The sequence below is a fragment of the Mauremys reevesii genome, linkage group 12, assembly GCF_016161935.1.
Source record: "Mauremys reevesii isolate NIE-2019 linkage group 12, ASM1616193v1, whole genome shotgun sequence".
Taxonomy (NCBI): Eukaryota; Metazoa; Chordata; order Testudines; family Geoemydidae; genus Mauremys; species Mauremys reevesii.
In genome coordinates this window covers 36,045,907-36,063,427 of record NC_052634.1, presented here as the reverse complement: position 1 = coordinate 36,063,427, position 17,521 = coordinate 36,045,907, and the positions used below count along the sequence as shown (strand labels likewise).

At 50.7% G+C, this 17,521-nt stretch overlaps 5 non-coding genes across 5 annotated transcripts; 1 reads left to right on the top strand and 4 right to left on the bottom strand.

Annotated features, from left to right (window-relative positions):
- The first annotated feature begins 3,018 nt into the window (after positions 1-3,018).
- TRNAG-UCC lies at positions 3,019-3,090 on the top strand. The gene has a single exon. It is a non-coding gene; the product is annotated as a tRNA-Gly (tRNA).
- A 3,232-nt stretch (positions 3,091-6,322) lies between these two features.
- On the bottom strand, positions 6,323-6,395 carry TRNAR-UCU. The gene has a single exon. It is a non-coding gene; the product is annotated as a tRNA-Arg (tRNA).
- A 3,321-nt stretch (positions 6,396-9,716) lies between these two features.
- TRNAE-UUC lies at positions 9,717-9,788 on the bottom strand. Its single transcript has one exon. It is a non-coding gene; the product is annotated as a tRNA-Glu (tRNA).
- Positions 9,789-14,682: 4,894 nt separating this feature from the next.
- TRNAT-UGU lies at positions 14,683-14,756 on the bottom strand. Its single transcript has one exon. It is a non-coding gene; the product is annotated as a tRNA-Thr (tRNA).
- Positions 14,757-17,237: 2,481 nt separating this feature from the next.
- TRNAR-UCG lies at positions 17,238-17,310 on the bottom strand. Its single transcript has one exon. It is a non-coding gene; the product is annotated as a tRNA-Arg (tRNA).
- Positions 17,311-17,521: the final 211 nt, after the last annotated feature.

Genomic DNA, 17,521 nt, shown 5'->3' with positions numbered 1-17,521 from the left:
GGAAGCATAGCAGTGAGATCTCTACTGAAAGCTTGTAAATTATTGATACTCCTACTCACTGCGAGAGGTGTGTCCAAGTCATAGTTAAGGGGTAATGTAAGTACATGGAAAATTATGCCCATATGGTATTGTTGTGAAAGTGAGTCACCCCAATCATAGGTCTTGTTGGGGACGGCCCATTCCAGTGGGAGGGAATTGGCACCTCTCCCTTGCTAGCCAGTTATGTGATGTATTGCTCCATTGTCAGCCTTTGCACCAACCCAGAAAAGCCAATAGAAAACCATCAAAGACAAATTATAGACATCGAAACCCTGTGGAAGTGACAAGGACAATATGAGAATGAGTAGATCGTCCTTTCTGTGAATATAAAGACAAAAGACTGATTCAGTTCATAACAGGGTGGAGAAAAACACTCTGGGTCCATTCACCAAGGAGATTCCTAATGACCAGTGATGCTTCATGAAAGGCAGGGCCATGGCGCCTAGGGACTAGCAATCAGTGAAATTGACTGACGTGTGAGGTGAGAATCTACTTAGATAGGAAAGGTAACTATTAAGAAGTGTAGGTTACATTTTCTGATTTTGTTTAGTTGGTAACAGTTGGTTTCCATCACTCACATTTGTTTGTTTAAATCTCTATCGGTTGTTAAATAAATTTCTGCTTGTTTGATAACTATACTCAAGTGCTGTGTGAGATACAGTAGCAGTGGTCCACAGTAAAACTAGTAACCTGGGATATACCATTGCTTTGGGCAGAGAGAATCTGGGATTTCTCTGAGTATCTGGTGATCTGGGCTGGACCCCAGAGGGAGACACATTGAAGGAACTCAGGGGTTAGGGTGGCTGCTGTAGCTCAGAGGAGGGTTCTTGAGTTCCTGAAGGGCTGGGTGAGTTTGGTCACTAACATCCAGCTGCCAAATGCAAAACTCCCTCTTCCTAGTGGCAGGTGGCAACAAGGAAACTCACAGCCCTCTGCTCCCTGAGAAGGGTCACAATATGTCTCTATGTCGATTCACCTGTCAAATTCACACAAGGAAAGCTCCCTATAGCATAAAACTCTGCCATATGAAATCATGGAACATGTGCTCTTCACTCTGTGAAAGCACGTAAAGAATCCAAGCGCTGGAGGGTAGGGTTTGGGTCCAGAGTGACCTAGACAAATTGGAGGATTGGGCCAAAAGAAATCTGAGGAGGTTCAACAAGGAGAAGTGCAGAGTCCTGCACTTAGGAAAGAAGAATCCCGTGCAGTGCTACAGCCTGGGGACCGACTGGCTAAGCAGCAGTTCTTCAGAAAAGGACCTGGGGATTACAGTGGATGAGAAGCTGGATATGAGTCAACGGTCCCCTTGTTGCCAAGAAGGCTAACAGCAGATTGGGCTGCGTTAGTAGAAGCATTGCCAGCAGCTTGAGGGAAGTGTGTTCATTTCAAACCTGCAGCTTATTCATTTCATTTGGTGACCCCTCCTACTTCTTGTGTTATGAGAAGGAGTAAATAATACTCCCTTCCTTGGTCCTTTAGAAGATATGTGACCCCCCCGCCCCCTTGTGTCTCATGTCCTGGGACCAACATGGATACACCACCATCGGAAACAACAACGTTCCAAGTCAATGCACATGGGAGAAGCATCTTGTGTTTCATTCCTTATGTCCTAGTCCCAGCGTGTGGCCATTTCCTTTTCTTCCTTTCTGTCAAAAGCTTTGGTGTTTTGCACAGAAACATTATTTCCCCAGGAGAGACTCAGGAGTGAGGGCTGCATTCCTGTACCAACCAGTCACTAGAAGGGGGCAGACAAAGGCCTTTAGGATGAGGCATCCGTCACTGTCAAAAAATCATCTCCCTCCTGTGGTTCCGCGGGCAGCAGGAGCAGCCGCAGCTCGGTGGCCCCCGGCAGCACTCCTGGGGTGGCCGGAGCAGCAGCAGGCCCACTGGGGCTCCCCGCCCGGGGCAGCAGCTGGAGTGGCAGCAGGTTGGCAGGGCTTCTCCCCTGGTAGCTGGTGCTCATTATCCATCAAATAAATCAAAACACTTCCACCTGCAAGTGGATTTAGCCCAGGACCCTCAGAGTCAGCAGCTCTTATAGCTCTCCCCGCCCCCCCCCCCCGCACTGAGCTCTCTGGTCAGGTGTCCTAGAGCCGGAAGCCTCCTGTTTAGATCCTAAAATAGCATTTTTGCACTGGGGGGGGGGGCCTGAAATTTAGGACTGGACATTGCAGCTCCACTGTTATTTTATTGAATTGCTTCAAAACAGCAAGTCAAGATAGTCTCCTAAGTGCCAGGCTCTCTGCCATGGAAACAGCTGCCCCTGCTCTCCAGGAGTCTGTGCGTTCCACCCAACAAAGTACAAACCTCTGCACTGAAGGGGGGTCAGACAGTGATGGTAACACAAATCTTCCGACTGTTAACCCAAGTCCCTTCCTTTCTTTAACCCAGGACGTGCCAGTCAACTGTGAGCCATGGTGTTATCTTCATCTTAAAATACCTCTCAGGACATTGAACAGAGGAAGTGAAACCTCCTCCCCCAAATGGCTCCCTGTTGAGGCGTTGTACCGTACCTGCCCCTGGAGACTGGTTTTATATCCTTAGAGCTTTTTCTCTTCAATCCCCTTATCCCAATCTATGGGCCACCTCCACATTTCAGAGTTTAGAATTTGCTCTCATCACCCTCATATGGCACTTTCCATGTGAATTAGACAAAGTGAGTGGGGGAAGCTCCATGGCTACTGAAAACAGATGCTTTGGGTGAGGCCTGAACTCATAACCCCAGCAGTGCGCCTCCCTCACTAGCCAGGTGTGCCCCTGTAGGTGCTTCATAGACAAGCTTGGGAAGTAGGGTAGTTACCTGTGTCTGTGATTAACCACTTTGGTGACCTAATTGAGAGGCTGATGGTTCAAACCCAGGTGGAGATAGAGGTAGGTTTTTTTTTAGTGATGAGACTCCAGTACATTTTAACAGGTAGTAAAACGCCTCAATTCTGCTCTAGCCTCATTGGGCAAGCATAAGCAGCACTTTTGCCAGATGCATTGGTGGTATAGTGGTGAGCATAGCTGCCTTCCAAGCAGTTGACCTGGGTTCAATTCCCAGCCAATGCAGCGATGTGATGTTTTTGCTGCTGGGAATGGGTTTAATTTCAGTCACATTGTATCAGTTTAGCAATGGAAGGAGAGAATCAATGTCCTGCAGGTCATTCAACACACAATGGAGGAAGAAAGGGGCAGGACTATACAATGAGCAGGTGGAGTCATCCTGGTATTACAACATTTGGTTTATTTTTTATTTTTTTCCCTTTACTTCCCTCTCCCTTTTAGACTCAAGAGCCTTTAAGGTCAGAAGGGACCAGTGTGATCATCTAGTCCGCCCTGTTGCACCTTATAGGCCAAAACACCCCACCCATCCACTCCTGTAATAGACCCGGGAGGGGAGGCAGCTCTGTGCACTGCCCCTACCCCAGGCAGCACATGGAGGCCCTCTGCTCCCCTCCCCCAATGGGTGTGCAGAGATGTGCCAGCAGCACTGAGGTGGCTCCCTGCCCACTCTGCCTCCGTCCCTCCATGCCACTCCCAGAAATGGCCGGCATGTCCCAGCATCCCCTGGGGTGGGGGGAGTGTCTCCATGCACTGCCCCTGCCCCGAGTACCAACTCCGCAGCTCCCATTGGCCAGGAACTGCAGCCAATTGGAGCTCTGGGGGCAGCGCCTGCAGGCAGTGGCGCACGGAGACCCCCTGGCCTCGCCCACCTAGGAGCTGCTGCCGCAGGGTTGTGTGTACCGGTCACTTTGGGATCTGCACTGCCCGGGGTAAGCGCCACCCCTCCTGCACCCCAACCCCCTCCCCCAGCACAGAGCCTGCACTGCGCACCCAAATTTCCTCCCAGAGCTTTGCTTGTCTTCCTTTCACCCAGAACCATCCTTCTTCTCCTGGGCTGCAAGTAGCCATCCCTGGGAAGCCAAGAGGCAGGCACAGGATTCTACCTCCCAGCAGCCAACCGCACCTCCCCAGGCTTTGCAGAACGAATGGTGACGCTCTACTAACCCCACTTAGCCGCACTGAGGCACTTAGCTTCTGCCCTGCCTTCCTCAGCTCGACTTTCCTCTTTTGCCCCATTCCCACCTCACTCCCTCCTTTGGCAAGTCACACAAAGGAAGCCAGCAGGAAGAGCCGTCCGCCATAGGCCAACCTCCAAGGGCAGAGGAGACCAAGCCACAAGGCTTCAAAGGGTGACTGGCCAAGGTCCTCTAGCTTTCCCATACTGATGCTAAGGCTTTTTCCCAGCTCATTTCACCACCCTCTATCCTGCAGGGGTTGAGTTTATCGCAGGTGTTACCCAAAATTGGGCCAGCTAGTCAGCGTAGGGAGGACTAATGACCCAACACAGTTTGGCAGAAAGCAGCACGTTTATTATACTGACAGCTAAGCTCAAAAGAAGAAGCGGGGCGGGGGGTCACACTCACACTTGCATACTCATGCTCCCAGGACAGGCATGGCACTGGAGATGTCAGGATTCTGCAAGGTAAGTGTCCCACAGCACAGCTATGGACGGTGCGATGAAGGTAAGTCTTCCTGAGGCACAATGAAATACAATGCAGAGAACCACTGGCCAGGCGGTCTGGGCAAAGGGCATTCACTGGAGGTACAAGCTTATGAGTGCTCTCCTGAGCACATGACCCCTTCCCCTTTTAAGGGCCTGCACCTCATGGCCTGCGACTAGAGATGACTTGGCTGCATCTGGTTGGTCACACTCCACCTTGGGCAGTGTCCATGATCTGGATGTGTGATCGCTGCCTAATTAGCGTCCCAGACACCTTGTCTACCTTAGAGCTCTTCTGCTCTTCAACCAGCCCATTCATCCCAGGAGCATTCCAGGGGGGCGGGGGAAGGGAAAAGCCACTTCACAGGCATTCAGAGAGGGACAGGAGACAAAAGTGGGAGCAGGGGAAGTATAACAGACCTTTTGAGCATACAAATCACTGCTGCTCCTACAACCGCAGGGAATAGGCCAGTAGGAGCTGGGAAAATTAAGCCAGCATATTTCTGCCTGGTTTTGAACCAGGGAGCTTTTGCGTGTTAGGCAAATGTGATAACCACTACACTACAGAAACTCTATCCCAGTACATTGCTCCTCCCTTCATAAGACCATAAGAATGGCCATATTGGGTCAGCCCAAAGGTCCATCCAACCCCGCATCCTATCTGGCAACAGTGGCCAATGCCAGGTGCCCCAGAGGGACTGAACCTAACAGGTAATGAGCAAGTGATTTCTCTCCTGACATCCATCTCCACCCTCTAACAAACAGAGGTTAGGGATCCCATTCCTTACCCATCCTGGCTAATAGCCATTCATGGACTTAACCTCCATTCATTTATCTGCAAAAAGAACAAGGAGTACTTGTGGCACCTTAGAAACTAACAAATTTGTTTGAGCATAAGCTTTCCTGGGCTAAAACCAACTTCATTGGATGCATGCAGCGGAAAATACAGCAGGAAGATATAGATTATCTATCTATCTATATACATACATACACACACAGAAGATGAAAAATTGGGTGTTGCCATACACACTATAATGAGAGTGATCAGTTAAGGTGAGCTATTATCAGCAGGAGAAAGAAGCCTTTTGTAGTGGCTTTCATGGCCTTTGAGAAAGCAAGACAGAGCCTTGGAAGACCCAGCAGGGTTTATGGCACAGGAATTGTACTCAGATTCCACTGAGCCTTCAACTCAGATTGCAGGATTTAAAGTCCTGAGTGCTGGCCCTTACACCATGGGACCAGCAGAGCACCTGTTGATTACTGTAGACTTCCAGCAGGGAGGACTCTGTGGGCAGGTGCGGCTCTAGGCATTTTGCCGCCCCAAGCACAGCAGGCAGGTTGCCTTTGGTGGCTTGCCTGCGGGAGGTCGCCGAAGTCACAGGACCAGCGGCCCCTTGACAGGCATGCCGCCGAAGGCAGCCTGCCTGCCGCCCTCGCTGCAACCGGCAGAGCACCCCCCGTGGCTTGCTGTCCCAAGCAAGCGCTTGGTGTGCCGGGGCCTGGAGCCGCCCCTGTCTGTGGGACAATTTTTTCTGGCAGGGAGGACTCAGTGGGAAGATGCCTCTCTGGCCAGCCCTGCATTTGCTCAAAAAGTGAGCGCACGGCACTTTGCTGCAGCCCCAGAGGCCTTTCTTCCTCCAGACTGTGAGGCCAGTGGACAGGTGAGGCAGTAGCACCTTCAGTCCCAGGCACTAAAGGGCCCTTCTTAGGAAAGGCCATGTCCTGAAAAGGAAAAACTAAAGTCAAGGAGAGTCCTTCTAAAACTCTTTGGGGATGTCACAGGGGAAAGTGTTTCTTTGCCTCACCAGGGACTTGAACTCTGGACCCTCAGGTTAGAAGTCTGATGCTCTGCCAACTGAGCTAGTCAGGCTCAGATTGTAAAAGAGGAAATTTTGTGCAGAAGAGAAACTAATCATGAAAATGAGGGCAGGAAACTATACAGAAAATCTGCTACTCTCGCTCTCTTAGCAGTCCTAGCCCCAGCCTGCTCCTCCATCTGGTGGCTTGAGGCCATATTCTTTTTTTCGTTAAATATCAAATCCAGGAGAAAACACAGTTATACAAAGCAAAACAAAATCACAAAAAGAAATGTCATTGGAAATACAAAAATAAAAAAGGAAAATGCAATCCCCATCACTTTATCGTGTTGGGGCCATTCCTGTATCGAGAGCACCCGCGAAGGTCCCTGTGTGCTTACGAGAAACCTGGAGGAACTCATACCACAGCCTGAACATGAAACTCAACTGCTCCCAGGTGCCGCAGTAAAACCCTTTCCCTGCTGTGAAGTTGCACTCCATAGGATTTTATGAATATATGCTAATGAGTGTGAATATAAAGTGACTGGACTATGCTTCATGCAAAAGGTCTCTTGTAAGGTATCATTACAAAGCTTATAATCTACGGTGTGTGTTCATCCTATTTGTATGTGTCATAGGTTTCCCCCCCCACTTGGAACTGTTGGGCTCCAATGTGGGGACCCGCATCTATTCCCCCAGCCTAAGATCCTAGGGTAGGTCTCCTTGTCACTGCCACCACCTCGGTCAATTTATGTGGGCCGGGACACCCCTGTTTTCCCTGGGGAAACACAGATCAACTCACAGAGGGAGAAGCCTCTCCTTTCCCCCCCCCTCCCTTCTCTGCCCGGAGATAAGCCTGTCTCACCACCAAGAGAGTGTCTCTTAGCTTCCCCCCCCCCCCGTATCCACAGTAGAAGGGACTTAATCAAATCTTTATAGAAGAATTTATTAAAAGAAAAACAAGAAAATACAGAATCTCTATGAGCCCAAGCTGGACACTCATAGGGTATAACCTTGCTAAGTTCTGGAGAGAATCCTCTCTCCTTCTCAGTACAACAGTACAGGCAGAATTAAGAATAATCAATAACAAACACACAGAATTGCAAACATAGGATTATTAGATGAGGACACAAAGTACCTTTCTAATACTCACTGTCTTGACTAGAAGAAATTAGTTCAGAAAGGTGGAAACTGGTAGAAGACTTGATTAAAGCATCTGGACTCTTGTAATTCCAAACGGCTAAGAACAACACACACACAAACAGAGGGAAAAAGTTCCCTCCTAGGAATTTCAAATTCTCTTCCCTGATTGGTCCTCAGGTCAGGTGCCCACCAGGTACTATGTTTTAACCCTTTACTAACTATTCATGACAGTATGAACCAATCATTCTTGGATCTGAAACTAGAAATATGAACTATAACTCTGAGGTCCTGTTGTAATGATGCAAAGTGTGGGCCATTTACAGTGGTTTGCACTCTTGATGGCTCCCATTAACCAGGACAATTGACTGGCGATGGCTCTGTCCTGCACCATCTGTGAGTCAGGCCAGGAAGAATGAAGGCTTGGGGGTCTCACGGGACATGTGACCATGTCACCTGGTACAGGAATCCATCTTAAACCTGGGGCTTTTCCCCAGGAGAGAGACAAAAAATTCCTGCCTTGTACCAAAGCTGTATAAGGGGGTGGAACTGAACAAACATGGCTGCAGTCATGAGACATCCCCAGCTACCACCTGAGCTGGAACAAGGACTATACCAGGAGAAAAGATTGGGCCCAGACTAGAAATAAGTCTAGTCTTTGCCTCTCAGTCTGTGCAGATGGGACCTTTCCCTCCAGTGCTGGAGGATTCTCCCTTCTCATCTACCCTTGTCCCAGGCAACACAACTGGTGGGAATCTTAAATGTACAGAGGAGACTTAGGAGCAGAACCCCCCCACTCTGACCTTCCATGCAATTGGCACTTATCCATCACTGAACAGGATTGAAATTCCTGCAGGGAGACTGCTGGGCCACATCCCCTCTGGGCAGGAGCAAAGCAGCAGGGTGAAAAGAAATGGGAGATGCTGCAGATTGAACCCAGGACCTCATACATGCAAAGCATGTGCTCTACCACTGAGCTACATCCCCAGATGGGCCATATGTCCTATAGGTTACACTCAGAGCCCTCCTGTTTCCAGAGCACCTAGTGGCCTAAAAGCAGCATGAGGGACACATTCCCTGCTCTGAGGCCAAACCTGCTGTCCTGGAGGTTGCCGGTTCTTAGGGGTCACTTTGCAGCAGGGCCAGATTCGATGTGTGGGGCAGAGAGAGTGGGTGCCCTGGACTCAGGGTGCAGAGATACACTCAGCCGTCTCCCCTGCATTGGGTGGGGGGTGCTGCCACCCCCTGCTGGAAGGTAATGTGTCGGGGGGGGGGCACTGTGAGTCGCTCAACACCTGCCCCTGTTGGCGGCAGTGGTGTGGGAAGCTCTAGGTGTTTCTAGGGTCTGCTCTTTCTTCCTGCCTGTGAAGTCCAGCTTTCCCCAGCACATTCACTGCGGTGCAATGGGGTCACTGTTTCCATGGCTGAGCAGCAAAGAATCACTCCCAGTTTCCCTTCTATCTGCGGCAGGATTAGCCTGTGTCAGTGGTTAATGAGGTGGCTCTTCTTGTAAATTGTTATTCATTCCCCACCTTGACAATTCACACAGTCCCTTTCCCATGCAGATTCCCAGCACCTCAGTGATCCTGGTAGCAGGAGTTGGGGCCTGAGACTTTCAGGGTCCTTTTTCCCTTCCACCTGGAGTGAACTCAGCTTTTCCCCCATCCCAGCCAATCGATGAAATAACAACAGGGGCATAAAGAAAGAGGGGAGGGAACATCTCACGGCCAGGGCTGGATGTGCCCAGGGCCCCCTGCTTGTCCATTGTTTCCATGGAATTTGGCCCCCTGCTTTGCACAAGGGACAGAGAAAGATCTTGCTATTCCTGTGTCTGTGCAAGGAAAATTGTGCTTCCCTAGGAAAGAGAGGCGGGAAATGGCCCCATGGTGGGACAATATCCTCAGGATTAAGACCTAAGGATTTAGGCTGAGAACTGATAGAACTGCACTTATCTGGGATTTAACAAATTCTCTTCCATGGAGCAGGGCCAGATCCAGTGTTTTTGCCCCCCCAGTGGAAAAAAAAATAAAAAAGCTGCAGCTCTACCTCTGCTGTAGTTGGCCTCAAGTCCTTCCCTCTGAGAGGGATGAATTGCTGCTGAAGCCTCCCCTTTTCATTGACCGCCCCACTGTGCTGGGGTCTGGAGCCGGCCCTGCCATGGAGACACTGGGAAGATGGGAGAATCAGGAAAAAAAAGTGGATTTATTTACATGCAAGTGAAGAATAGCTGAAGCAGTTTTGGTTTAAAGTCACTTTTCCCTGACTGGGAATTGAACACAAGCCATGGCAGTGAAAATGCCAAATCCTAACCACTAGACCACCAGGGAGGTGATGATGTTGTTTTTCTTCTCACTTATGTTACACTTTCTTAGGCTACTTTCTAGCCAATCTCTGAAGCTGCTCCATTGTCCATTCCCTGAGGGGCTAAGAGCAGAGAACCCCTGTGCTCAGGGTCACAATCTCAGCCCAACCCAAGCCACTGAAAAAAACTCAAATGATGCTTCAGCTTCCTCCAGCAGGATCACAGAGCAACACAAAGAAAACCCAGCAGGAACAATCCTCCTCTGCCTTCATTTACCCCATTGCAGCCCTCTCAGCAGCCGACTCTTGCGGGAAGGACACTGAGCTGATAGGAGCCCTGACATAGAGACCAAGGGAGGGGTGTTGCTCCCCCTGGGTGTGAGCTGATCACATTCTGACTCTGTGTAACGGGGCTCTGAGCTTTGCCATCTTGTGAGTTCTGTGTCCTCAACAAGCAACCACAGCGCTGACCCCTCCAGATCCTTCTGCTGGGAGCATGGGGATTACACAACAGCTGCAAGCCCTTTTCCCGTCTCCTTGTCCTCCTCGGCTTCCCCAGACCTTCCCCACAAATGGTTCTATCAGGCGCTGGAGGGATCTAAGGACCTGCAGGTTTCCCGAACCCACCTCTTAAGGAAAACAGTGATTCCCTTCCCTGACACTCCTGGGCCTGGGCTTCTTTTGAGTTTTTCCCGAGGGGGCCTGATTCCCTGTTAAAATGTGTGTGTGGCACCAGCTTGTCTGCCCTGTCTCTGGGAGCTGAGAAACTTTTTCAGACTCTCCCCCACTAGAGGAGTCCAACAGCACCTCCCCTTGGTGGGAGAATCCTAAATTCCACCCTTTCACCCTGGTTACTCTGACCAGCTGATGGCGACAGCATGCTAAATCAACCCCAGCTCTCTGGTCTAAAAAGCAGCATTTAACCAGCCTTGTGACAGCTCCGGTTTGCTCACTGGAGACATAACGAACCAGGAAAGAAGGCAAATGTCAGACAGGGAACCTCAGCTCACAAATAAACACCCTCAGGCTCCTTCTACACTGCGACTATTCGAATCTCCACCATATCATTGCAATAGCAGGGGTCAGGATTTCTCTGGGGCACTGAAATGTTTCAGGGGATTGGTGTGTGAGCTCAGCCTTGCATTCCATCCCTGATGTTTCATGGACTAACAACAGCAGCAGAAAGAAAGAGCTGAGCCAATATCTCACTGTCAGAGGTGAAGGTGGTCACGTCCCCTCTGTCTGACCATCGCCATTGCAGGAGAGAAGGTTTCAATACAATTGAATGCCCAGGCTCAGAAAAGAGACTCAGGGAGGTTTTGCTGTTCATGGATCTGTGCAAAGGAAATTGTGTCTCTGTGTGAAATTTAAGCGGGAAATGAAACGTCCACATGGTGGCCCAATGCCCTAAGGAATGTGGGTGATGGACTCTGGCTGAGAAATGATTTAACAGGAATTTGTATCAATGTATTGCCCTGATTAAAATCTATGGCTGTAAGGTGCCACTGTTGTTAGTACTTGAACCTGCGTGGAGACACCCGAGTGGGTGTCAAGTCCATTACCTTAACGAGGGGTAGTTGAATATTTTGTCAAGATCCAAATTTCTTGGTCAAGGTCTAGTCAATGTCTAGATGCCAGAGAAAATAATACACTGATGATAATAAGAAGAATATAGAAAGATTTTGCAGTCACTATAGGCATAATTATGATGATTGTTTTGTGTTTCACTCTTTATATCTGACACCATCACTGCCTTTCCCTTTAGTCTTGTAGTTTACCAAGGGTAAAACTAAACATCTCTTCAGATACAAGGGAGTGTTTGTGTTCATTCCTGTGAGCTACACAGGGGCTTGATGTAGCTGCTTTCAATCCTCCAGCTCCGCCGGTATAAGTAGCATTTCAGGCTGCCACTGAACAGAAGAAGGGAGATCATTTTTTGATAGATTATGCCTCCTCTTAAAGGTGTTTGTCTGGCTGGCAGTCCTGGTTCCCAGGTCTCTCCTGAGGGAAGAAAGTTTCTGTGCAAAATACTAAAACTTTTAAGAAGAGAGGAGGGAAAGGCCATGGCCACATGATGGGGCCAGTATGTACCACAACATGGTTCTTTTATGTGGGATGGCTCTGAACACTGACTCATCTCCACTCCCTTGTGTTTGAAGAGATGTTTAGTTGTGCACTTAGGAGGCTGAAGCAATTTTATGGATGGTGACACTACGATTGAAGGGTTATTTCATGTTGTAGAAATTGTTAAAAACACTTAGCTTAAACTGGAACTGCCTGTTATTAAAAGCTGGTTTCCCCACGTCAGTTCCATAAGCTCTGCTAGAAACACCCTGGGTTCTCTCCTGCCTCGGTGGGAACTGGAGGGAATCGTCCCCTGCTGCCCTTGGCTCCAGGCTGGTTTTTCTGGGGAGGGGACGTGGAATTGATTTGTTTGCTGTTGAGAAGGGAGCCAGGCCAGTTCTCAGGGAACGAGAACTCCCAGCATCTTCCCAGCCCAGCCCAGGCTGCTGCCCTGTCCCAGCCTCTGTTCCCCTGGGGGCCCTGCGTGTTTGACTCTAGAGCAGGCCAGGAGCAGCAGCTGAGGCAGAGGACAGCCTGGGCTGGGCAGATGCTAGGAGCAGAGCACCAGAGGCCTCTACTGGCTCCGTCCTCAGCAGCAAACAATCAGTCCCCACCCGCACCCCGGGACAGCAGCCTGGAGCCAAGGGCAGTGCCCAGTGGGGGTTTCTCTTTTTCCTCTTCCTGGGGTGAGCAGGGACCTGGGGGTGTTTCTAGCAGGGCAGTTGGAAGAACTGATTTGGGGAACCAGCTTTTAATAACAGGCAGCTCAAGTTCAGACTAATTTTGTTACAATTTTCTTTATAATGTAAAATAATTCAAAAGTAAACAGGCAGGAATGATTGGAACTCTTTTCTCCCGGGCATAGAAAGAAACGGCTTTTTGGCTTTTCATGATACGGGAGTCAGGTTCATTCACTGTTCGGAAGCAATGTGCTCAGAAGCCTATTGTGTTTCATTTCTCAGGTTCTGCTCCCATCGTTTGGCCATTTCCTTCCCCTCCTTTCTGTCCAAAGCGCAGAGCCCAGTCCCTCCAGGGAGAGAACATCTTTCTTCTTTCCTTCCTCAACAGCCCCCTTCCTTGGAGAGCCCTTTGCTGGGGTCTGGGTGGGGAACAGCCATTTCTGAGGATTAATTTCACACCATATTTGGTATTGATATATAGATTTTACAGCCAGACTAGATCACTAGGTACCTCTGCTCTGACCTGAGTCATAACAGAGTCCAGAGAATTTTACCCAGTGACTCCTACACCCACCCCAAGATCTTCTGGCTGAACGAGGAGGGTTCATTCAGAAAGTCATCGTGTTTGGATGTAAAGGTGGGAAATGATGGGGAAATTGGCCCCTCTTTCAAGTTTAAATGTTGTAACTTCTACATCTAGACCGGGGTGGCCAACCTGAGCCTGAGAAGGAGCCAGAATTTCCCAATGTATCTGCCAAACGTGCACCTTTGTATGCAACTACAGAGTCAATTGTGACCCTTCCCATCATTATCATTATCCCTGTGAAATGATGATGGTGATGGACACTTGGCTCTGTATCCCAGTGTGCCCTGGACATCTACAGGCTGCATTAGCCAATCCAACCATTCGGCACTTGCAGATGGGCACCTCTGTATTGTGCCTGAGTCTTGTACAGCTATGAATGGCTGGTAGATGCCGATATTTTCCCCTCTTTTTCACCAGCACTAATACCAGGCCAGGCCAGGGCTGGGAAGAGAGAGAGAGCAGCAGGTTTCCCCTATTGTGTCCGTCTCACTTTTTCTTGACTAGCTTCACCTCTGCATCAACTTGCACTTTTCCTGGGTGAGCCTGGCTAGCTCAGTTGGCAGAACATCAGACTTTTAACCTGAGGGTCCAGGGTTCAAGTCCCTGGTCAGGTGATAAACTTCTTACTATAATTGTAAAAATCTGACTTTCGGGAGTCTTCTTTGGTGTTACTCTTTCTCTTCAGGATTTTGCCTTTCTTAAGAAGGGCCTTTGTGTGTGGGGGATTGAAGGAGCAACTTCTTGACATCCCCTCTGTCCTCACAGGCTGGAGGAATAAAGGCCTCTGGGCACAGAGCATGTTCCTCCCCTGCACACACAAACACACAGAATATCCCTAAGGAATTAGAATCACCTGCTGCCTTCCCTGTCCTGCTGGATCCTCAAATGAAGATGCTCTTCAGCCTAAACCCATGTCCCCTCTACTCCCAGTGCCCCTCAGACCCAACCCACAGGCCCCTTCTCATCACGCTGCTCCTCAATCCCAACCCACAGCCCCCTCCTATTCCCAGTGCCCCTCAATCCCAACCCACAGGCCTCTTCTCCTCACGCTGCTCCTCAATCCCAACCCACGGCTCCCTCCTTCCCTCCAGCAGCAGGTGCTTCAGACCCCCTCAGGAAGATTTTCTTGCAAGGTTTCGTGTATGAGTCTGCATGTGGATTTTACAGTATGTTGGAAATAGGTTGGGTTGCTTGCCGAAATGATCACTGGTGGCTGGTGTTGGATTCCCAGTCTTCTTATTATTGGATCAGGAGAAACAAAGGGTTGTTATCCTTGATGTGTGAATCAAGGACTCAACCCTGGGTGTAAACTAAATGAGCTGCCCACAGATTCTGGAAGCCACAATGAGCATTTGGTGCGATAGCTCAGACCTGCCCCTGTCCCACAGGGAGGGGACCACCTGCAAGGGGCTTGGACCACTGACCTATGAGCTCTTAACTCCCAAACAATCAGTAACTCTATTATCAGTGCCTGTGAGTGTAATTTAAATCATAAGAAAAACCACACTGGGCTGGACCAAAGGTCCATCTAGCTCTGAATCTTGTCTTCTGGCAGTAGCCAATACCAGGTGCTCTAAAAGGATCTCAACAAGGCACCACTGGGAGTTGAACCCAGGATCTCCTGTTTACAAAACAGGTACTTTAACCAGCTAAACCATGGTGCCTGCCTGTGATTAAGGTACAGTGTCTGCTCACACCTGCCTCTTTGCATCCCCACCTGAGCCTGACAAGCTTTGCTTGTGTTTGGATTCTGCAAAGCAGAGGAGCAGGTGACATTTTCCTTGCAAGCTGTGTGTGTGTGTGTGTGTGTGAGAGAGAGAGAGAGAGAGAGAGAGAGAGATTTTTTGGCCAGGTCTGCACTACAAAGTTATTTCAGCAGAATTATATTGCTCAGATGTGTGAAAAACACACTATGCTTCCTCAGTTAGCAGCTTGTGGCTGGTGTACACACTGCAATGCCACATCTGGCGACAAAACTGCCCTGTTTTGCTGACAAAATAAAACCACTTTGATGAGCGGTCTAGAGCTTTTTGCAGCAATCTTAAAGTGAGAGTGTCAATGTAGACGCTGCTGTTCATTATATCACCATAACTGGCCTCCTCCAGTATCCCACAATGCCCTCTGTGAACTCGTCTGCCCTGCATTCCTGCTACAGAGCCATGGGCCCCTCCCCTTTCATCGCTCTGGGAAGTTCTGACAGCTGAGCCTGCTGCTCTGCTCCAGCAGCCAGGAGCAAATCACTGCCATGGATGCTGCTCTCTCCCGCACTGCGAACACAGAGCATGGTGGTGGGAACTTCCTTACATGGGGGGGCACCAGCATCCGAACTGTGACACTCCCCAGGACACCCCTTCCCTCGAGGAGGCTCTTACCTTCTAAACAGGGACGTCTGTTTTCTAGTAAAATCACTAAAAGGGAAGGAGAAAACTCGAAAGAGGTTCCTCCTGGCGCTCACGTCCGTGAACCCGAATACTCTCTCAGTCCTCAAAGAGAGACCTAGAGAAGGAGACTTGCTGAAGCAAAGCCACAGGGGTCTCTGAGGTTTCCCTGGCCCCTCGCCTCTGTCCTGCCTGGCTGATGTCAGCATCTCTCTGTGAGGTCACCACCTCCCCAACACCTTTGACCAATAGTCTGAGGTCCTGCAAAAGGCCTTTGTGATGTCACTGCCTGTCACGGACTCACAGATCGTGCCCACTCTTGGCCCCGTGCGGTCCGTGGGGGGGTGCCCCTTTCAGTGCGACAGCCCTTCGCGGGGGTCCACTCTCTCTCGGGGTCAGGCCCCTCCACCTCCTGGAGCCGCACCTCTCTGAGCCTTAGCACGTCTGTCTCTCGCCGTGGGCCCCCTCAGGGAGTCCACGCGCTCGGGACCTCCTGGGCCTCCTCACCCCCGAAGGGGTTGATGCCCCCTGTTCTCTAGACCGGAGTGACTCTCAGCCAGCATAAAACAGGAGGGTTTATTGAGAGTTGAACCCAGCACAGGAAACTCTCAGGGCCTCAGGCCTGGCCTCCCTCAGCCCAGCACATCCCAGTCCCCGTGCAGCCAGGTGGGCTCTGCCTGCTTCCCCTCACCAGCCCAGAGCCCCCCTGCCCCCAGCTGGGCCTCCGATATCCCGGGCCCCAGGCCCCACCTCTGTCCATTGTCTTTTCTCCAGGTAAACAGGGCTGCCTGGGCCTCCTCCCCTCTCTGCCCCCCTCTGGCTGGAACAGGTTGGTCACGGGGTCTCTGCAGCCCATTGTCCTCTCACTGGCCAGAACTGGCTGTGACTCCTGAGCTGGGTCTCCGGGTCACCAGTCGCTGGGGTCTCCATCCTCCAGGCCATCAGCCGGGTCCCAAGTCCCTCTCCGGTCCTCTGTAACAACAAACTCCCTCTCCCCTCACCTCGTTAAACCAGTAACACCCGGGGACACTGAGTCCCACTCCCTGTGCATGCGAACCACTGGAAAACACAGAAAACCCCAAGAAAATCCCCCACTTCGTCACAGAGCCCAGCACCTCTCCTCCTCTGGGCACCTAGAGCAGAGGCGGCTGGTACTGACGGCTCCAAGGGACGGCTTAAAAGCCACAGAGCAACTGAGGTCAGGGCCAGAGGAGGGCAGGACCATGTCTATTTGTGGCCTTCAGACAGGCACAAAAACACCCAGCCAGGCTGCTCCCTGCCATGCCAAACCCCACTGAAGGCCACCCGCAGACCAGCATGTGGGGATGCTGCTGATGCTTTGTGGCCAACATCAGAAGATGGTAGGAAAGCAGGGCCAGCCCCCCTGGTGGGGCCTCTTACTGTTCCCACTCTCCATGCTCACTTTGGCAGTGGGGCAGGAGATTTTTCCCCAGCTGGCGAGAAGCAGAGAAACACCCAGGCTCCATGTAGCAAACCCCCTCAAGCACAGGGACAGGTGCACATTTGGAAGAGGGAAACTGCTCCACACTCTAGCCCAGGGAGCCACCCATTTTCTCTGGCAAGTCAGGAAGGGCAAAGGCAAGACTGGAAGCACCTGGGGCTCATGCCCCAGCCTTTGTGACACCCACCCCCCAACTCCTTCCCGGGGCTCTAGCTGAAGCCAGAGCACTGGCCGGAGCGGCTAAGAAGAGGTTCCAGCCCTGAAGGGAGCAGGACTTTCAGCCCAAAGGTAGAACTGCACAAGCACAACCACGAAGGGACTCGAACCCTCGATCGCCTGATCCGAAGTCAGACGCCTTATCCATTAGGCCACATGGTCACATAGAAAAAGGCCCTCCAGGCACTTCTTTGGGAAAGGCCGACACTGACGCATCCGACGAAATGGGGATTCACCCACGAAAGCTCATGCTCCAATACGTCTGTTAGTCTGTGAGGTGCCACACGACTCTTTGCTGCTTTTGCAGACACTGTGTTTCTCAGGTCAGCTACTGAGGGGGGCCGAGACTCTCTGGGCACAAGAAGTCGAGTTC